The following is an 18797-nucleotide window of genomic DNA, read 5'->3' on the forward strand; positions in this document are numbered from 1 at the left end:
GTGCTTCCAATTATTGCACAATAAGAGCAGGCAAGAAGCAAGCTGGTCTTTGATAACACAGTCTTTTGGGGCACAGGACTATTCTGGTGTGGCCTCTCTTCCTCCTTAAGTCCCCTTCCCCCGCTCCCCACTTCCTGATCCTTTAACAACAACAGGAACACAAGAGGCCCAGTAGAGGTAAGCCACAGCAGCTTGTGATCTACATGACATTCACTTTGAGGTTGTTTCTGAGTTAGAAATACCTGGTGATCCCTTTAGCAGACATTGCAATAGTCCCCAGAGAGTTATGTCAAGCCCCTAAAATCACAGAGAAAGCCATTACTAAGGGGACATAGAGATGCACTAGTGTTTCTGCTGTTGTTAAGGTAGGAATGAGGAGATGTTTGCAGATGGTCACCAACGTGATGACACTCCACATGTTTCAGTGCCAACTCAGTCTCCATCCCTATAGCTTCAGTCCTACTCACAGGAGCACACCTGAGTCCAACCCCAACAAAGTCAAGTGTTTGGAGAAGTCTTTGTCCTTCCTCACCTAGGCAGAGAAGGAGATGGTTTAGTTTGGACCTTGAGATGCTGTGTCTTATAACTTAGTCTGGTAATTTAAGGAGCAAGGTGAGAGGTAAAGGACAATGGGGCTAGAGAATCAGGTGGGTAACTAGTTCATGGAGTCTCTGGGGCTTGCAGGGGGAAGAGAACTCTCAGATTATTTGAAGCAGGGATGGGACATGCTCAGATCTATACTTTAAAAAGATCACTCTGGTAACAGTGTGGGTAATGATTTGAAAAGAGCAAGGCTGGAGGCAGAGACCTGAGGTTATAATTCTCTTAGGACATTAACATTTCTAGAAAAGCACAGGATTTCATCATTAGAAGAGAAAAAGGACAGCATATGCAAGATACTAGACAAAATACTACTTACTCTCCTTGGAGAGCTCCACAGCTGAAAGTTATTTTCTGTGGGTTGCCTTTTATTAGGCATTGAACATGTTAAAGAAATATATGTTCACATTATTTTCTGATTACAAAAGCAATCCATGATCATTGTAAAAATTTCAAACAAGTCAGAAATATTTAATTTAGGATGTAAAGGCCTGCACAACCCCCACCCCCCAACTTCAAGGTAACAGCTATTATACTAGCAAAATACTTTTCTCACAGTGGGAAATCCTACTCTTACCAAAGGACTTGAAATACTCATGACCAGATCTCAAAAGGCAATGCAATGCTCAGATTCCCTGAAGAGTAAATGATGAAAGATTATTCAGAGAAGGAAAGCTGTGCAGAAATAACTGGGTGAAAAAGATTAAATGCTAAAGGAGCTAATTCCCAATCATATCTTCTGCTCAAGGGATCATTTGCCTGACTCTACCTAGGGTGTTTGACTAAGGGAGGGGCCAGTGTTTACTTAAGGTGGAATAAATGAGCTCAAGAAGTTTACCTTCCTTCTTGTTAACTGCTGATCTGTTGCAGTTTACTCTTGAAAAGGAAAAAATGTAGTCCTGAGGCTAAAAAGGGGTTTCCACTCTTAGCAGGCCTATTGACAGGTGGATGAAAACAAAATAATTCAGTATCTTTGGGTCAGATTGCGATTTTAATACCTCTTGCCTCCCCAGGGAGATGATGAAGCAATTGAGTGATTTGTTCTTGGTCACTTGCTTTTGAAATGATAGGGAAAAAATCTGGACTTGAGGCCTTTTTAAGAAAAGAACTGTCTATTGTAGACAATTCTTGGAGAGTTTCTTTAGAATGAAAGCTTTTCTCTGAAACCATCCTGGGGTTTAACAACTTTTATCATCAGAAATTCTGAATTCTTTCAATTGCATATAACTCAATTTTAAAAATTTTCAGTGAGGAGCACCTGGATATCTCATTCCGCGAAGCTTCTGATCCTTGATCTCAGCTGAGGTCTTGATCTCAGAATGGGGAGTTCAAGCCCAGTGTGGAGTCCCTTAAAAAACAAACAAACAAACAAAGGAACCTGGGTGGCTCAGTCTGTTAAGTGTCTGCCTTCTGCTTGGGTCATGATCCCAGAGTCCTGGGATAGAGACACGAGTCAGGCTCCCTGTTCAGGGGAAAGCATGCTTCAGCCTCTACCACTCCACCTGCTTGTGTTCCGTCTCTCTCTGTGTCTGTCAAATAAATAAATAACTTAAAAAAAAAAAAAAAGCCACTCTACCAAATGTACCAGTCAGGTGCCCCTCAATTTCCCTTCTTTGCCATGTTGACTGTCTTTGCCTTCTTGAATTTCTTCTCCCTCAGTCTCTGTGATTTCCCCCATGCATGGATTCTCCTTTTACTTTTCTGACAGCTCTTTCTCCGTATCCTTTAGTTTTCTTTTCTCCACTTGCCCTATAGAGACCTCTGAGATTCTGTTCTTAGACATCTTGCCCTCTTGCTCTACCCTCTTTGCTGAATAATTTTATCCACTACTACAGTTTTCTGTCTCACTCATAAGCTAATTCCTATGAATCATTTCCTCATTTATTATTCATAGCCTTGAAGTTTGCTGAGCTTTAGGTCCTAATTTTTACTTTCTTGATGAATATCTTCACCTACATAATAAGCAAACACTGCAAACATGTCCCAAGCTGAATTTCTCCTTTTCCTAATCTAGTACCAAATTACTTTTCTAGCCAGCAGTAGCTCTTATACAGAACCTCTCTGGCAAGCCACACTCTCTTCCATGTTCCTGCCCAGTCTTGCAGGCTTCCTTTCTCAACACCTCTTCTCTCCCCTAGGTTCCCTTTCTCGGTACCCATTCCAATTCTCACTTTCTTGTCTAAATGCTGCCTTGTCCCAACATTTATCCTCCTTCTTTTGCTTTGTTGGGTAGCACTTTCCCAGAACATGTCATGCATTTTATGCCTCCGTTCCTCCTTTCCTTCTTTGTGGAATGCTGTTTCCCCACCTTTTCCTACCTAAATCCCACTCATCTTTCAAAATCCAACTCAAATGCTGATTTCTTCCATGGAGCCTCCTGACATATACTCTGTCGGGACCCATCATTCTCTTCTTTGGGTTCCCACAGAACCACTAGAACAAATACTATAACCCAATTGGAGTTATTGCTAGTTATGTGTTTTCCTTTCTCTCCTGGTAGAATGTGATTTTTCCTGAGGGAAGAAACTATCATAAGAGTGCACTGTACAGGGAACCTGGGGGGCTCAGGTCCTGATCTCAGTGCTGTGAGATCAGCTCCACGTTGGACTCAGCCCTGGGTGTGGGGCCTGCTTGTGGTTCTCTCTCTCTTCCTCTCCAAAAAGTAAAAAAAATGACAGACACCCAACAACAATGCAATCCAGACACCCAACAACATTTGTCAAATTGAATCATAGAAGAAACTAACAAAAAACTGAAGAGTTCTTTGACAAGAGGCAAAGTAGCTTAAGAAAGACATTAATCCTTTGGGGAGATGTTCTCTTGTATAAATTCTTTGCTGTTAAAAAATGGAATGAGAGGGGCGCCTGGGTGGCTCAGTGGGTTAAAGCCTCTGCCTTCGGCTCAGGTCATGATCCCAGGGTCCTGGGATCAAGCCCCGCATCGGGCTCTCTGCTCAACTTGGAGCCTGCTTCCTCCTCTCTCTCTGCCTGCCTCTCAGCCTACTTGTAATCTCTGCCTGTCAAATAAATAAACAAAATCTTAAAAAAAAAAAAAATGGAATGAGAGGGGCACCAGGCTGGATCAGTCAGGTAGATAAAGCGTGCAACTCTTGATCTCGGGGTGGTGAGTTCAAGCCCCACATTGGGTGTAGAACTTACTTTAAAAAAAAAAAAAAAAAAAGGAGTAGAGACAGACAATAGCAGAAAGGGCAGACACCCTCTTAACTCTTCTTGGTAGGTGACAGCATTTGGCCTTGATCCTACAACTCAGGTGGGCCTTACCTTTAAAACCTCTGCTTTGTAGAAGCTGAGATTTCTTGAAATTCATATCATGAGAGATTTTATTCTTTAAGGAAGTGGAAGAGAGAACTCTGAACTCACACATTATGTGGTTTGGATATGGGGTGAGCTGCACATACATGAATAATTGGCTTATGAGGAAATCTAAACCTATCAGGGGCATAAGAAGCAGTAGAGCATATTAGATGGAAGGCTGACTGTGGAGCAGGACTGTTGGGGCTGAAATTAGGCAAATTAACTTCTCCATGCCTCAGTTCCCTCTTGTGTCCGGTGGAGATTGTCATGGACCTAACTCACAAGGTTATTATGAAGGTTAAACAAGTTAATATATGTAAAGTTCTTGAACAGGCTAGGCACCTGGTAAGCATTTGGTAATTATTAGGTGTTATTATTATTTTCAATCACCACTTTCTTTTTTTTTAAGATTTTTTTTTTTTTTTTATCTGAGAGAGTGAACTAGAGACAGCAAGCACGAGCAGGGAGAAGGGTAGAGGGAGAGGGAGAAGCAGACTCCTCGCTGAAGAGAGAGCCCCATGTGGGCCTTGATCTCAGGACTCCAGGATCATGACCTGAGCCAAAGGCAGACAATTAAGCAACTGAGCCACCCTGGCGCCCTTCAATCACCACTTTCAACTGAGATGCCAAAGCCCCCTCTCTTGTACCTTAATGACACCCCTGGCAGATTCTATGACTTGACTACTACAGTGCAGATCAATCTGGCTTAAAACATCAGCCTCCTGTTTGGTTCAAAACGTTCTGCCTTGCCCAATACAAGCTAGACATACTCAGGAGGAGACTTTTGACTTTTTCAATCATTTTCCCACTCTAGAGCCCTGGAGGGCGGGTATATCTAGGTCATGCACTTGGGCCAGTTCTTGGGAAGGGATTAGGAAGAAGGATGAGTCAGTCAGAGCTCTCCTCACACAGTTAGCTGCCACTTGTTAGGGAGGTATCCCTGAAATTCACTGCTGGGGTTCAGTTTTGTTCTGCTCCTGATGGGGTCTCTGATAAAGTCTGAATGGGTGCATAGGCTCCTAATGCACACTGTTCAGTCATACTCCAGATACCTTGTTAGTGTTACATTCTTTTTTTTCTTTTTCTAAAAGATTTTATTTATTTATTTGACAGACAGAGATCACAAGTAGGCAGAGAGGCAGGCAGAGAGAGAGAGAGAGCAGAGAGCCTGACACGGGGCTCCATCCCAGGACCCCGGGATAATGACTTGAGCCGAAGGCAGAGGCTTTAACCCACTGAGCCACCCAAGCTCCCCTAGTGTTACATTCTGTCATAGGGCTCAATGTGGCTGAAGCAGATCACAGACCAGAAGGCCAGATGCTACTCAAGTACTTTAGACTCAAGTATTGGACCTCAAGTACTTTAGAGAGAGAGACAATCCAAAATAACATTTACTGAATATCTTCTAAAGCAAGGTGCTTACACCTAAAGCTAGGTATACGTCTCTATTCTATGTGATAAAGATTATTAGTTCCATTTAACAGATGAGGAAAGTGAAGGTAAAAGGAACGAAATCAATTGTCATTTTTTCTGAGGGCCCTGCTTCTTAAAGACAAGTTTCTATACCGACCCAGAAATATAGTTAAGATTTCAGAGAGGCAATATTACCAAAGTTATATTTTGGACATTTAGAATAAATCTGTGTTTGTTAATATGAATTATTTGTGGTGCAAACATAGAGCTTTACTTGGTATCAATTCACCACAAATACAAAGGCCATACAATATCCTTTTTTTTTTTTTAATTTATTTATTTGAGAGAGAGAGCGAGCAGGGGAAAGGGGAGAGGCAGAAGGAGCAACAGAATCTCAAGCAGATTCCCCACTGAGTGTGGAGCCTGACGTGAGATCATGACCTGAGCTGAAACCAACAGTCTGATACTCAACTGAGTGATCCTCCAAGTGCCCCAAGGGCATAAAATATCTTAATTTTTCCATCCTGGTAGTCTTTTTCTCCCCAGCTTTTCTTTCTTTCTTTTAAATTCTAGTATAATGAACATGCAGTATTGTATTAGTTTCAGGTGTACAATATAATGATCCAGGAATCCTATACATTGCTCTGTATAGGTATCCTATACATTGCTCTTCACAATAGGTATACTCTTAATCCCCTTCATCTATATTACCTAACCGCCCCCCTCAGTAACCACTAGTTTGTTCTCTAAATTTAAGTCTGTTTTTTGCTTGTCTCTTCCTTCCTTTGTTCATTTGTTTTGTTTCTTAAATTCCACATATGAGTGAAATCATATGATATTTGTCTTTCTCTGACTTTTCTTATTTCACTTAGCATTATACCACCTAGGTCTATCCATGCTGTTGCAAATGTCAAGATTTCATTCCTTTTTAATGGCTGAATAGTAGTTTATTATATACATCTTTATATATTTTTACTTTTATATATTTTTATATTTTATATTTACATATAATACATAATATAATATATATAATATAAAAATATATTATACTTTTTATATATTTTATATTATATAACATCTGTATCACTTCTTTACCCGTTCATTTATGGGTGGACACTTGAGTTGCTTCCATGTCTTGACTATTATATAATGCTGCTATAAACAGCATTTCCCTAGGTCTTACCTAGGGAAACATACAATAAGCAGATCAATAATATAATTTCAGATGATGTGGTGTGAGAACAGTAAGACTAAGTGACATGAAACAGAGAGATGGGAAGAGGGTATTTGTTATTAAATAGGACAGTCAGGGAGGACTGACATTTGACTGAAACCTGAATGATGAGGAGGGAGCCACTCGAAGATTTGGGAAAAGAGTCTCTCAAAACAAGGGACTAGCAGGTGCAAGTGCCTGGGAATTACTTGGCAATTTTAATGTTTTGGATACTGAGAATATGAGTCCTCTCTCCATTCCTCCCAACCCTCACTGACAAGAACCTGGTGACAAGTACAGAGGAAGATGGGAAGATTTTGTTTAACTTCTGGAAGTTAAAAGACCTGATACGAAGATCAGCAGGAGTCAGGAAGAAAGTAAAAGTGAGTTGAATCCCATCGTATAGCTTATCCCACTGAGAAGCTTTTCTGTGAAGAAGATGAATTCTAAGATTTGATTGTTTTGTTGATTCAATGATGTTATTAACTAGCAAGGAATCTACCCTAAGTCACTCTTCTGTGCTTAGTGCATTATTTTATTTCATTTTATTTATAACTAAATGTTTCCTGAAGTAGAAAACAGCTACTTTGCTCTCTGTATTTATGCTCAACAGAGATCTTATAGTATATGACTTTCTTACATTTGTGGTAAACTGCTTCTAACCATGCATCAAGGCAATAAAAATAGTTTTCATGTGATTATGTCCTTGGAAATCTGGCACAAAATGTGATTTCACTTAGTGAGTGTGGTGTGACAGCTGTAAATTGCCACATTACAGCATAATGCTTCAATATTGTATTTTCAGTGTGGCTGAGTTGCTGTTTTTCTCTGGCTTTGACTGCATTTTCCACAGAGAAGCTGGCATTCAGACAAATCCCCTGAGACATCCTCACAAAGAGATGCTGACAGATCTCTGTCTCTGAGGATCTGACTGGGCAGTGTTCCATCCAGACAGGCTGGGCATGAGGACGGGTGTCTGTGTTTGCTGGCCTGTAGGAGGGGCTTCTCATTTTGTCTTGCCAACAGTCAAGAGACATAGCGAGCCCTTGGGATGGGAGTTCTGCCCTGGGGCCAACATGCTCTGATATGAAGGCACTGGACCAATTTAATGGGGCAAAGAGTCGTATGCAAGAAAGCCCAAAGTAGTGTTGCAGGCCAGAGAATCAAATTTCTCTCCACAGTATATGGGTGGGTCATTGAGTAAGTACTTAATAAATAATTGGTAGAGTGTTTAGGCATGCCCCTCAATGCTTGTGATGTATGAAGGAACTCACTCTAACTTGGTTGGGGAAATAGCCTATAGCTGCCAACCCTTTTTTCCCCTCCACCCTTAATCTAAGACCACTTATAACTCATTCAGTGGATTTTCAGCTAGTTTTTGACCAGTACTTCAGTGCGAGGCACTGTGTTCTGCCTAAGAGGTACAGAAATGAATAAGACAGATTTTTCTAGGATTAGTATCATACACACAGAAGTGTTATTAAGGTTATCTTCGGGAGCTAAATCAGATTGAGATATGGACAAGGTCCCTTAAATTTTTTCCTTTTGAACTGTATTATTTGAACTTTCTGGGACAAGCTTTTGGCCATGATGCTTTTTGTATCTCAACAAAAATCTTCTGAGCCACTGTTTTTGCCACCCTCCTGAGCTTTGAGAACACAGCAATGAATGAGGCAGAATAAGTCCCCTGTCCTCGTGAAACTTCCATTCCAACTGGGGAAGCAACACAAAACAGAACAAAGCAAAATCCATACAGATATGCCATACAATATAGTAATGATTGATGACATGTCCTATGGGAAAAAAATACTTTTTAAAAATAAATAATTAGGGGCACCTGGGTGGCTCAGTGGATTAAAGCCTATGCCTTCGGCTCAGGTCATGATCCCAGGGTCCTGGGATAGAGCCCCGCATCGGGCTCTCTGCTCAATGGGGAGCCTGCTTCCCCCTCTCTCTCTGCCTGCCTCTCTGCCTACTTGTGATCTCTGTCAAGTAAATAAATAAAATCTTTTAAAAAAAATTATTCTGATCTGTTCAGATACTCTTGACTCCTTAGAGGCCTGGATTCTTTACTGGGCTAAGCAGATGGCATTGAGGGAAATGGGCCAGAGGGCCAAGCAAGCCTTGAAGCCTGGAACCAACCATTTGAACTCATTCTGCACTCTCTCCACCCAGTAAAAATGAAAAGGCAGTCTGAGCTGCCTACATTCTTTGGGCAGAAGAGTGATGTCAGTCCAGAGAGTCTGACCCGTCTGGCTGCTCTTGACCAGAGCCCAGACCTTTCTCCAACCAGTCCGGGGACAGAACTCACTGCTATGCCAGTATCTGAAGGTGCTGACCCTCCCTACCCCACATTCATTGCCTGCTTCTTCTTTCCAGCTTCACCAACTGGTTTCCAGGGACCTGATCCTGCTGGCTTCTGGCCTGCCCTGTCTGACAGCTGCCTGAACACTGGAACTTAAAAATTAGTTCTAAATGCCCGAGTCCAGTCACCACATTCCAGTCTATTTTTAGGACAATCCTCCTTCTTTTCCCTGAGAAACTACTCTTCTTTTTGTTTCTAAACTGCTTCCATGCCCAGTTCAGACTGAGGTCTCCTCACCTGGGAATGCAAAGCTTGGGCGTTCCAGTTCCTACTCACAGCTAAGCAGAGATGCTGTTTTCACTAAATTCCTCTACTCAAAGAAGTGGTAAGAATTGATATGATAGTAAGTTAAAGAAACAGCCAAAATTGTATGCACACTGACATTACAAACATCTAAAAATCGTTTTCATTTCAATCATGAAGGTAACACAAGCTTATTTCAAAATGCTAGAAAAATACAGTACAAGTAATTTATGCTTTATTTTTTTAATTTTTAAAAAAGATTTTATTTATTTATTTGACAGAGACACAGCAAGAGGGGAACCCAAGCAGAGGGAGTGGGAGAGGGAGAAGCAGATTTTCCACTGAGCAGGGATCCCGATGCGGGGCTCAGTTCCAGCACCTCGTGATCATGACCTGAGCTGAAGGCAGACAATCAATGACTGAGCCACCCAGGAACCCATAATTTATGCTTTAATATATTTTTTTCTTTTTGATCTGTTCTCGTGCTCAGAAGTTTGTTGTTATTGGTTAAATATATTATTCATGCACATAGGACAAATTTCAAATAGTGAAATTTCACTTTTCCTTGCCATCCAGTTCTTTTCCTTGAAGGAAATATTATTGTTCATAATATTCTTTTATAATTCTTTTTATTTCTGTAAAATCTGTAGTAATGTTCTACTTTCTTTTCTGATTTTAGTAATTTCATTTTTCTCACTTTACACTTTAGTGCCTAGGTAAATTTGGTCGATTTTGTTGGTCTCTTTAAAGAATCAGCTTTTGTTTTTGTGGATTTTCCTTTTATTGTTTTTCTGTTCTCTATTGTTTCTGTCCCCACTCCATTATTCTCTTCCTAATGCTAGCTGTGGATTCAGTTTGCTCCTCTTTTTCTAGTTCCTTAAGGTGTATAATTAGGTTATTAATTTACTCTGCCACTCTTTCTAATATATATGTGTATATACGTATTTTTTAAAAGATTTTATGTATTTATTTGACGGAGAGACAGTGAGAGAGGGAACACAAGCAGCGGTAGAGGGAGAGGGAGAAGCAGGCTTCCCACAGAGCCTGATGCAGGGCTCGATCCCAGGACCCCAGGATCATGACATGAGCTGAAGGCAGATGCTTAACAACTGAGCCACCCAGGTAACTGTGAATATATTATTTTTATTTTATCTAAAAAAATTATCCTACAGTGGAGTGCCTGGCTGTCTCCGTCAGTAGAGTGTGTGACTCTTTTTTTTTTTTTTTTTTAGATATTATTTATTTATTCAACAGAGAGAGAGAGATCACAAGTAGGCAGAGAGGCAGGCAGAGAGAGAGGAGGAAGCAGGCTCCCCACTGTGCAGAGAGCCCGATGTGGGGTTCAATCCCAGGACCCTGAGATCATGACCTGAGCCAAAGGCAGAGGCTTAACCCACTGAGCCACCCAGGTGCCCCGAGTATGTGACTCTTGATTTCTGGGTTGCGAGTTTGAGCCCCCACATTGAGCATGGAGCCTACTTAAAATTTAAAAAAAAAAAAAAAATTATCCTACAGTTTAATTGAATTTTTGCAGTGTTGTTCTATGAATTTTAGCAAAGATACAGACTCACATAACCAATGTCACAATCAGGATCTCCTTGTTTTGTTAACTACTGAGAGATGAGTAATGAAATCGTCAACTATAGCTGTGATTTGTGTATTTATTTCTTTCAAAATTTTTACCAGCAGTTGTTGATATGATAGGTGGAGTTACTTTTTCCTTTTGTAGTTAATCATATTTTATTATTTTTTGAAACTATTATTCTATTTTCATCAGAATTTTAGTTTATTCATTGATTTTATTGATATAAATTCATAATTTCATGTTTTATCTAATGAGCTACTGTCTGTTAATATTTAATATCATTATTTATTTTGCAGCTCACATTATACCTGATTTCATCATTGGAACCTCTTCAAGCTTGTTCTTGAATCCTTTTGATATGTACTTGTCATTCTTTGGACATTAGTTCTTTTTTTTTTTTTTTTTTAATTTATGTGACAGACAGAGATAACAAATAGGCAGACAGGCAGGCAGAGAGAGGGGGGGAAGCAGGCTCCCCGCTAAGCAGAGAGCCTGATATGGGGATCGATCCCAGGACCCTGGGATCATGACCTGAGGTGAAGGCAGAGGCCTTAACCCACTGAGCCACCCAGGTACCCCCTGGCCATTAGTTCTTAAAGTACTTCAGGTACCTTATTTTTTCTTCTTTCTGAAGTTCTGATTAGGCTTATGTTAGACTCAGCCTTTTTCTTTCTATGCTATAGTTTGAAGAGATTCTTTTGCCCTGTCTTCAAGGTCACTGTTTTTTCTTATATGGTGTCTGATCTGATGTTAAATCAATCTAATGAGTTTTTCATATCAGATAATACACTTTTAGTTCCAGAATTTTTATTTTGTTCTGTTTTATGGGTTACATTTCTTAATTGACATTTCTCATTTATTCCCTTATTATGCTCATGGTTTCCTTTAAGTCCTTGAACATTTAATGACAGATTTTTAAAAAATATTTTATTTATTTATTTGACAGAGCAAGAGATCACAAGTAGGCAGAGGGGCAGAGAGAGAGAGGGAAGCAGGCTCCCCGCTGAACAGAGAGCCCGATGTGGCGCTCGATCCCAGGACCCTGGGGTCATGACCCGAGCTGAAGGCAGAGACTCAACCCACTGAGCCACCGGGCGCCCCTAATGACAGATTTTTTAAAAAGTCATTTTTGGGTCTTTATTTTTTGGGGGGGTCTCTCTCTATTGATTAATTTTTCTTCTGATTATGGATCACCTTTTCCTGCTTCTTTGAGAAGGTCTAGTAATTTTATTTATTAAACAATTTAAAATATATATATATTTATTTATTTGAGAGAGAAACAGTATGAATATGAGAAGGGACAGAAAAGGGAGAATCACAAGCATATGGTGATTCTCCCTGTTGAGTGTGGGACCCAATGTGGTGCTCCATCTCATGACTCTGAGATCATGACCTGAGCTGAAATTAAGAGGTGGAAACTTAACCAACTGAGCCACCGAGGCACCTGAATGTCTAGTAATGTTAGATTACAGGCTGAACATGATGGATTCCATGCTATAGAATTTGATTTTCTTTTTATTTAATAAGTTTTTTTTTCAAGATTTATTTATCTTAGAGAGGGAGAGAGAAATTGGAGGGAGGAGCAGTGGAAGAGAGAGAGAGAGAATCTTCAAGCAGATTCCATGTTGAATGTGGGGCCAGACTTGGGGCTCTATCCTAGGACACTGAGATCATGACATGAGCTGAAATTGAGAGTCAGTGGCTTAATGGATTGAGCCAGCCAGGCACTCCTATTTTATTTTTAAATTATTTTATATATTTATTTGTCATAGTGAGAGCAAGCAAGCACAAGCAGGGGGAGCAGAAGGCAGAGGGAAAAGTAGGGAGAGGGAGAAGGAGATTCTCTGATGAACAAAGACCCCCATGTGGGACTTGATCCCAGAACCCTGGGATCACGACCTGAGTTGCAGATTTATTCTTAACTGACTGAGCCACCCAGGTGTCTCCCTGTTTTCTCTTTTAAAAAAATTGTACTTTGAGCAATGTTGAGGCTTCTTCTGGTAGGCAATTAATTTATTTGTGCAGCTGGGGTGCCTGGGTGGCTCAATTGTTAAGTGTCTGCCTTAGACTCAGGTCATGATCCCAGGGTCCTGAGATTGAGCCCTGCACTGAAGTCCCTGGTCAGCAGGAGGCTGCTTCTCTCTTTCCCACTCCCCCTGTTTGTGTTCTTGCTCTCTCTCTCTCTGTCAGATAAATACATAAAATCTTTAAAGAAAACTTTACTGTGCATCAAATTAATCCTTTGATTCTTGTTTTTAAACTTTATTAGGGTGTGTCTAAAATAATCCTTTCTCTAGGGTTAGATTATCCCTAATGCCTAGGCTTTGCCTCTTTTGGGGTCTTTTCTGAATGCCCAATATGGTTTTCTCCACTTTGGTGCTTTTTGTTTTTATGGGGTTGTTTTGTTTGTTTTTGGTGGGCAGCAAAGCAATGTTTATTGAATGATAGCAAAATGATAGTACAAAGCTCTTGAGGAGGGAGGGACCCAAAAGGGTTGCCCTTCTCCACTTTGGTTGGTTGATTGGAACTTTAATATCTTCGAGCCCCATGAAAGCTCTGGTATCTCCATTCCTCTCATAGTTCAGCACTTGTAATTTCAGCACTTGTAATTTTCCCAGCATTTGTTCTTTGCTCTACCTCATATAAGTCTACACCCTGGCTTGTATAGATTTTTAACAAAAGATCCAAACAGAAGGTGCCTGTGTGGCTCAATTGGTTAAGTGGCTGCCTTCAGTTCAGGTCATGATCCCGGTGTCCTGGGATGAAGTCCTGTATTGGGCTTCCTGATCAGTGGGGAGTCTGTTCCTCCCTCTGCCCCTCCTTCCCTCCCCCTCAACTCCTGCACACAGTGGGCTCTCTCTCTTTCCCTCTCGTAAAAATAAATAAATAAAATCTTAAAAAAAAAAAACCCAAACAGACTCCTATGCAGCTATCTAAACCTTATTCTTTATCCCTCTCTTATATCCTGCCTTGCAAATTCCAGCCATACTGATAGCCTTGAACTCCAATCCTTTTCTCCTTGGTTCAGTAACACCACTGTGCCCTCCCTCTTTAGATTACCTCTTCTTGTATAGTGGTCCAGAAAGTGCTTCTAGGCAGAAAGCCATGGTGATCATGAGATTTGTCTTATTTGTTTCCATTATCCCAAAGACTATAGTTCCTGACTACTGTTTGGTACCTAAAACCAGTATTTCAGAGTTCATATTCTAGTTGTTTGCAGTGGGAAGACTGGTCTGGTACAATTACTTTGTCATAGCTATACGTGGAAATCTCAAATTGACTTTATATTAAAAATTGGTTTTACATTGTATTTTAAGAGGCCTTTGTAATTTTTTTTATCATGGGGAGCATGCATAGTGACTTGGAAGGAAATATGGGATCTTCTGTTATCGGTAATGTTCTATTTATTGATTTAGGGTCTCCCATGTTGAGTTAGTGAATATTCAGCAAGCTGTAAACTTATGTCAATTTTTCTTTATGTATAATACACTTAAATGTTTTTCCTAGTCCAATATTAGTTTTAGATTCTCAAAAAGGAAATTTCAACTTTATTAGATAAAGACTTTTTTAAACTTGCAATAAAGCTAGGCCTTCCTGGTCTGTGAGTCAAGATTAAAAGCAGAAAAAGATGGTTTGTTCTAGAGATTACGAGGGAAGAAAAAAGAGGAAGGAGCTGATAATAAAAGAGAAGAAGAAGAGAAATGTCTAAAGGAATTTATTAACTGTTTCTCTTTCTTCAAACAATTCCATAAATTCTTCTGGTGCTTGGCTGGCTCAGTTGGTAGAGCATGCTACTTTTTTTTTTTTTTTTTAAAGATTTTATTTATTTATTTGTCAGAAAGAGAGGGAGAGCAGCAGTCAGAGGGAGAAGCGGACTCCCCACAAAGCAAGGAGCCTGATGTGGGACTAGATCCGAGGACCCTGAGACTATGCCCTGAAGCCAAAAGCACACGCTTAATGACTGAGCCACCCATGTGTCCAAGAGCATGTGACGCTTGACCTCAAGGTCATGATTTCAAGCTCCACTTTGGGCATTGAGCCTACTTAATTAAAAAAACAAAAACAAACAACTCAGTAAACTCTATGCTGCTTGTTATTGTTTATATAGAGTAGATTTTCTTTTGGGTATGTGACGAAGTGTTATATTCTGTTTTTAAGGGTTGCAAGAGGGTAAAATCAGAGGCTTCCCTATTGGATTTACTAAGCAAGGTCTTTTTGCTCAAGGTAACAAAAGCATTCTTTTTTTTTTTCCCCAGTAATTTCATAGTTTTGTTTCTTAAATTCAAAGCTTTAAAATCATTTGATAGGGGCATCTGTGTGGCTCAGTCAGTTGATTGTCGGATTCTTGGTTTTGGTTTAGGTCATGATCTCAGGGTTGTGAGATCTAGCTCCCTGTAGGGCTCTGCACTCACTGAGGAGTCTGCTTGGGATTCTCTCCCTCTGCGGCTCCCCCACCCTGTTCGTGCACACACACACACTCTCTCTAAAATAAATAAATCAATCTTAGAAAAATAAAACTTTTTGATAATTAATTTTGTATATAGTATGACAGGCATCTGACTTTTTAAAAATTGGTTAAATATCCCATACCACTTACTCATTTATTGAATAATTCCTTTTTTAAGATTTTATTTTTAAGTAATCTCCACACCCAGTGCAGGGATCAAACTCACAACCCTAAGATCAAGAGTCTTGTGCTCCACTGAGTGAGCCAGCCAGGTGCCCCTGAGTAATTTTTTTCCCCCTGATTTAAAATGCTTCCTTTATCATATACTAATCCTTATAATTATGTAAGCTTATTTGATCTCATTTATTTACTTTTTTTCCTGCCCCAGTATACCCTTGTTTTAATTACTGTAGCTTTATAGTGTTTTTTATATCTGCTGATGCAGGTCTACCATCCTCAGTCTTCCTTTTTTCAAAAAGTATCAATATTTGACTTTGTTTTAATCTCTGCTGAGCAACAGACTTGTACATTTAATTATCTAGTGATAACTGGAGAGTTTTCATGCATCTCAAAAGCATTCATTGTGTAAAAACATACTGAGAAAGACACTGTGGTGATTACCAAAGGGTGGCAGATAAGTAAACAATTAGAAAATAATTAGATAATTGCTAAAATACAGGAAATCCAGGACAGAAAGTACCTCTCAGGACTGGTATCCTAAGACAAACCCTCCCAAGATAAGCAGTAATTGATCATACAGAAACACTGGGGAGAAGACATTTATGGGAGAGAGATAACTTATGCAGAGGCACAGTAGCACAAATGAGTAAGGTATGTTCAGGGCACGTGTGGTTCAGAATGGCTTATTCACTGATATGTTTATTCATGTTGGATTCAGAGTCAGCTAGAACCATTGAGTTTATTTCAGATTATGAGTGGCTTCAAGATTATCTCTTAGAGACCACTCTACTGGTAATATGGAAGATGGCTTAGAGGCAAATGAGAAGAGGTATCATAGGATTTGAATGAAGTGAGTAAGGAAACGGATATCTGACTAGACCCACGATTTGACTGGATGTGAGTATGAAAGGAAAAATTCATTCATTCATTCATTCAACAAGTTGAAGGGTGCCTGGGTGGCTCAATCAGTTAAGTGTCTGACTCTTGATCTTGATTTCGGCTCATGTCATGATCTCAGGGTTGTGAGATTGCACCTCTTGTTAGGATGGGTTTGGAGTCTGCTTAAGATTCTTTCTTCCTCTCCCTCTGCCCCTGCCCTGCACCCTTCCTTCCTCGCTCTCAAAAACAAAACAAACCAAAAACCAAAAACCAAGTTGAATTTAATGAATATGAAATGAGAATTCTTGCGTTTCTGGCTTGAGCAAAAGGGGAATGGATGGTATCATCTCCCAAGGTTGTGAATATAGGGAGTGGAAAAAGTTTGGAGGTAAGATATTGATTTCAGATTTGGATGTTCTGAGTCTGCAATGTTTGTGTGTAGTACACCCTGGTATAAATAAACTTCATAGGTCTCATTCTGGTTTTAGAGATAAATATTTATTTGTCTTCTATGTATGTGTTAGCAGTTGCAGAAATCATGGTCAAGATTGCCTAGAAAAAATTTGTAGACTGTGAAGAGAGTGACTATCTTGGGGGAAATAACTAGCATTTAACAGGTGGGGAAAGAATGACCTTCAAGAGTCTATGAAGGAGTCAGAGTTGTCACGGAAACCAAGAAGGAAGCAGTTAATGTGTTAACAACGCAGAAAGGTGGCAAATGACTAAAAACTGACCACTGAATCCTGTGAAAAGAAGCCTACTGGTGACCATTAATGAGAGCAGTTTTAACTGAGAAAAGGTGGCAGAAGTCAGGAAGTAAGGAAATTTAGATTGAGGGTATCCAAAACAAAATTCAGCACCTTTCCTTCCAATCTGACTCCTCTTTTTATCTCTTAGGCACAAGTATTTCCCCCAACCTCCTAAATCAGAAACTCTCTAGTCTCTTCCCTTTCACTTAGTAGGCTTGTCTAATTAGGGCATTAGTACCCTAGGTTCTACTTCCTTAATGTTTCTAATATTCCAGAAGGATAAACTCCAAATATCATGGTTATCTATGGATGACAGGATATGATCTTTGTTTTCCTGATAGCTTGCTTTTTGACTTTTCCAGAATGACTATGTATTTACTCATGTAATTAAAATAATAAAAGGTTAAATGTAGTTTTTCTCATATATCATCTTATATCTGATGTCAGATCTTTGTTTCCAGCCCATTACCCTGGGTCAGGCCAGGATTATAATAATTTCTTACCTTCTTTCTGCTACGAGAGCATTCCTCAAATCTATCACCGAGAAGTCAGAATAAGTTTTGTAAATACAAATCCTAGTCTGTTCCTCTCCAGTTAATGACCAGATATCTCTGAGGATTAAGTTCAAACTTCTAGCATTTAGTGACAAGTCCTTTGTCTTATCTCCCTCATTTCTTTCCATTCTTGTACTCTGCTTCTACTTATTTTTCAAAGATTACCAGTAGCTTCTAGCCTTTGCAAATGTTTCCTTCCCCTTTGTTAATTCCTATTCATCCTTTAAATCACTTTAAGAATCACTCTATGTAGGAGGCCTTCACTGCAACCTGTTCGAATTTAGATACCCCTCTCTATTGCTATTGGATTCTATGAGCCTCTCAGTAAGTGTTATCATACTGTATTAATGAGTTGTTCACCTATTCCTAATTTGTTGGCTATTTAATTTTTTTTAAAGATTTTATTTATTTGACAGAGAGAGATCACAAGTAGGCAGAGTAGCAGGCAGAGAGGAGGGGTAGCAGGCTCCCTGATGGGCAGAGAGCCCAATGCAGGGCTAGATCCCAGGACCCTGAGATCATGACCTGAGCTGAAGGCAGAGGCTTAACCCACTGAGCCATGCAGGCACCCCGGTGTATTTAATTTTTTTCAGTGAACTGACTATTCATATCCTTTGTTCGTTTTTCCTGTTGAGTTGTGCTTTTCTTAATGATTTGTAATAATTCTTTTAAAAATTTTTTTTAAATTAGTTAATCTCTGCGCCCAGTGTGGGGCTCAAACTCATGATCCCAAACTCATACTCCACCGAGCCAGCCAGAAGGCCCAGTTTGCAGTAATTCTTATTTACGTGGCAATATCTTTTCAGTCTGTTCCTAGGTTTGGAAGGGTTTCTTAGGGTTTTTTTTGGTGTTTTGTTACAGTTACTTTTAATTTATTAATGTAGTAAAATATGTCAAATGTTTAACAATAGTTTTATTTTTAAAAAATAAGTAATATAAAATTAAAATAATTAAAATAGTTGTGTTTTCCTGAAGACTTTATCCTGGGGGTGCCTGACTGGCTCAGTTGGTGGAGTATGTGACTTTTCATCTTGGGGTGATGAGTATGAGCCCCAAGTTGGGTATAGAGATTACATTAAAAAAAGATTTTATCCTAAAAATATAAATTTACTTTCTTATGTATTTAATATTTGTTTTTTATACTCTTTGATTTTAATTTTGAATAAGCATTGTCCACATTAGTCTCTTCATAAATATAATTATCTATGGTTGAAAATTTAGTCAGTGAATTTATTGAATGTCCACTTAAGGTGTT

The sequence above is a fragment of the Mustela putorius genome, unplaced genomic scaffold (genome assembly GCF_011764305.1).
Source record: "Mustela putorius furo isolate JIRA1106 unplaced genomic scaffold, ASM1176430v1.1 tig00003859_pilon_pilon_pilon, whole genome shotgun sequence".
NCBI classification, from domain to species: domain Eukaryota; kingdom Metazoa; phylum Chordata; class Mammalia; order Carnivora; family Mustelidae; genus Mustela; species Mustela putorius.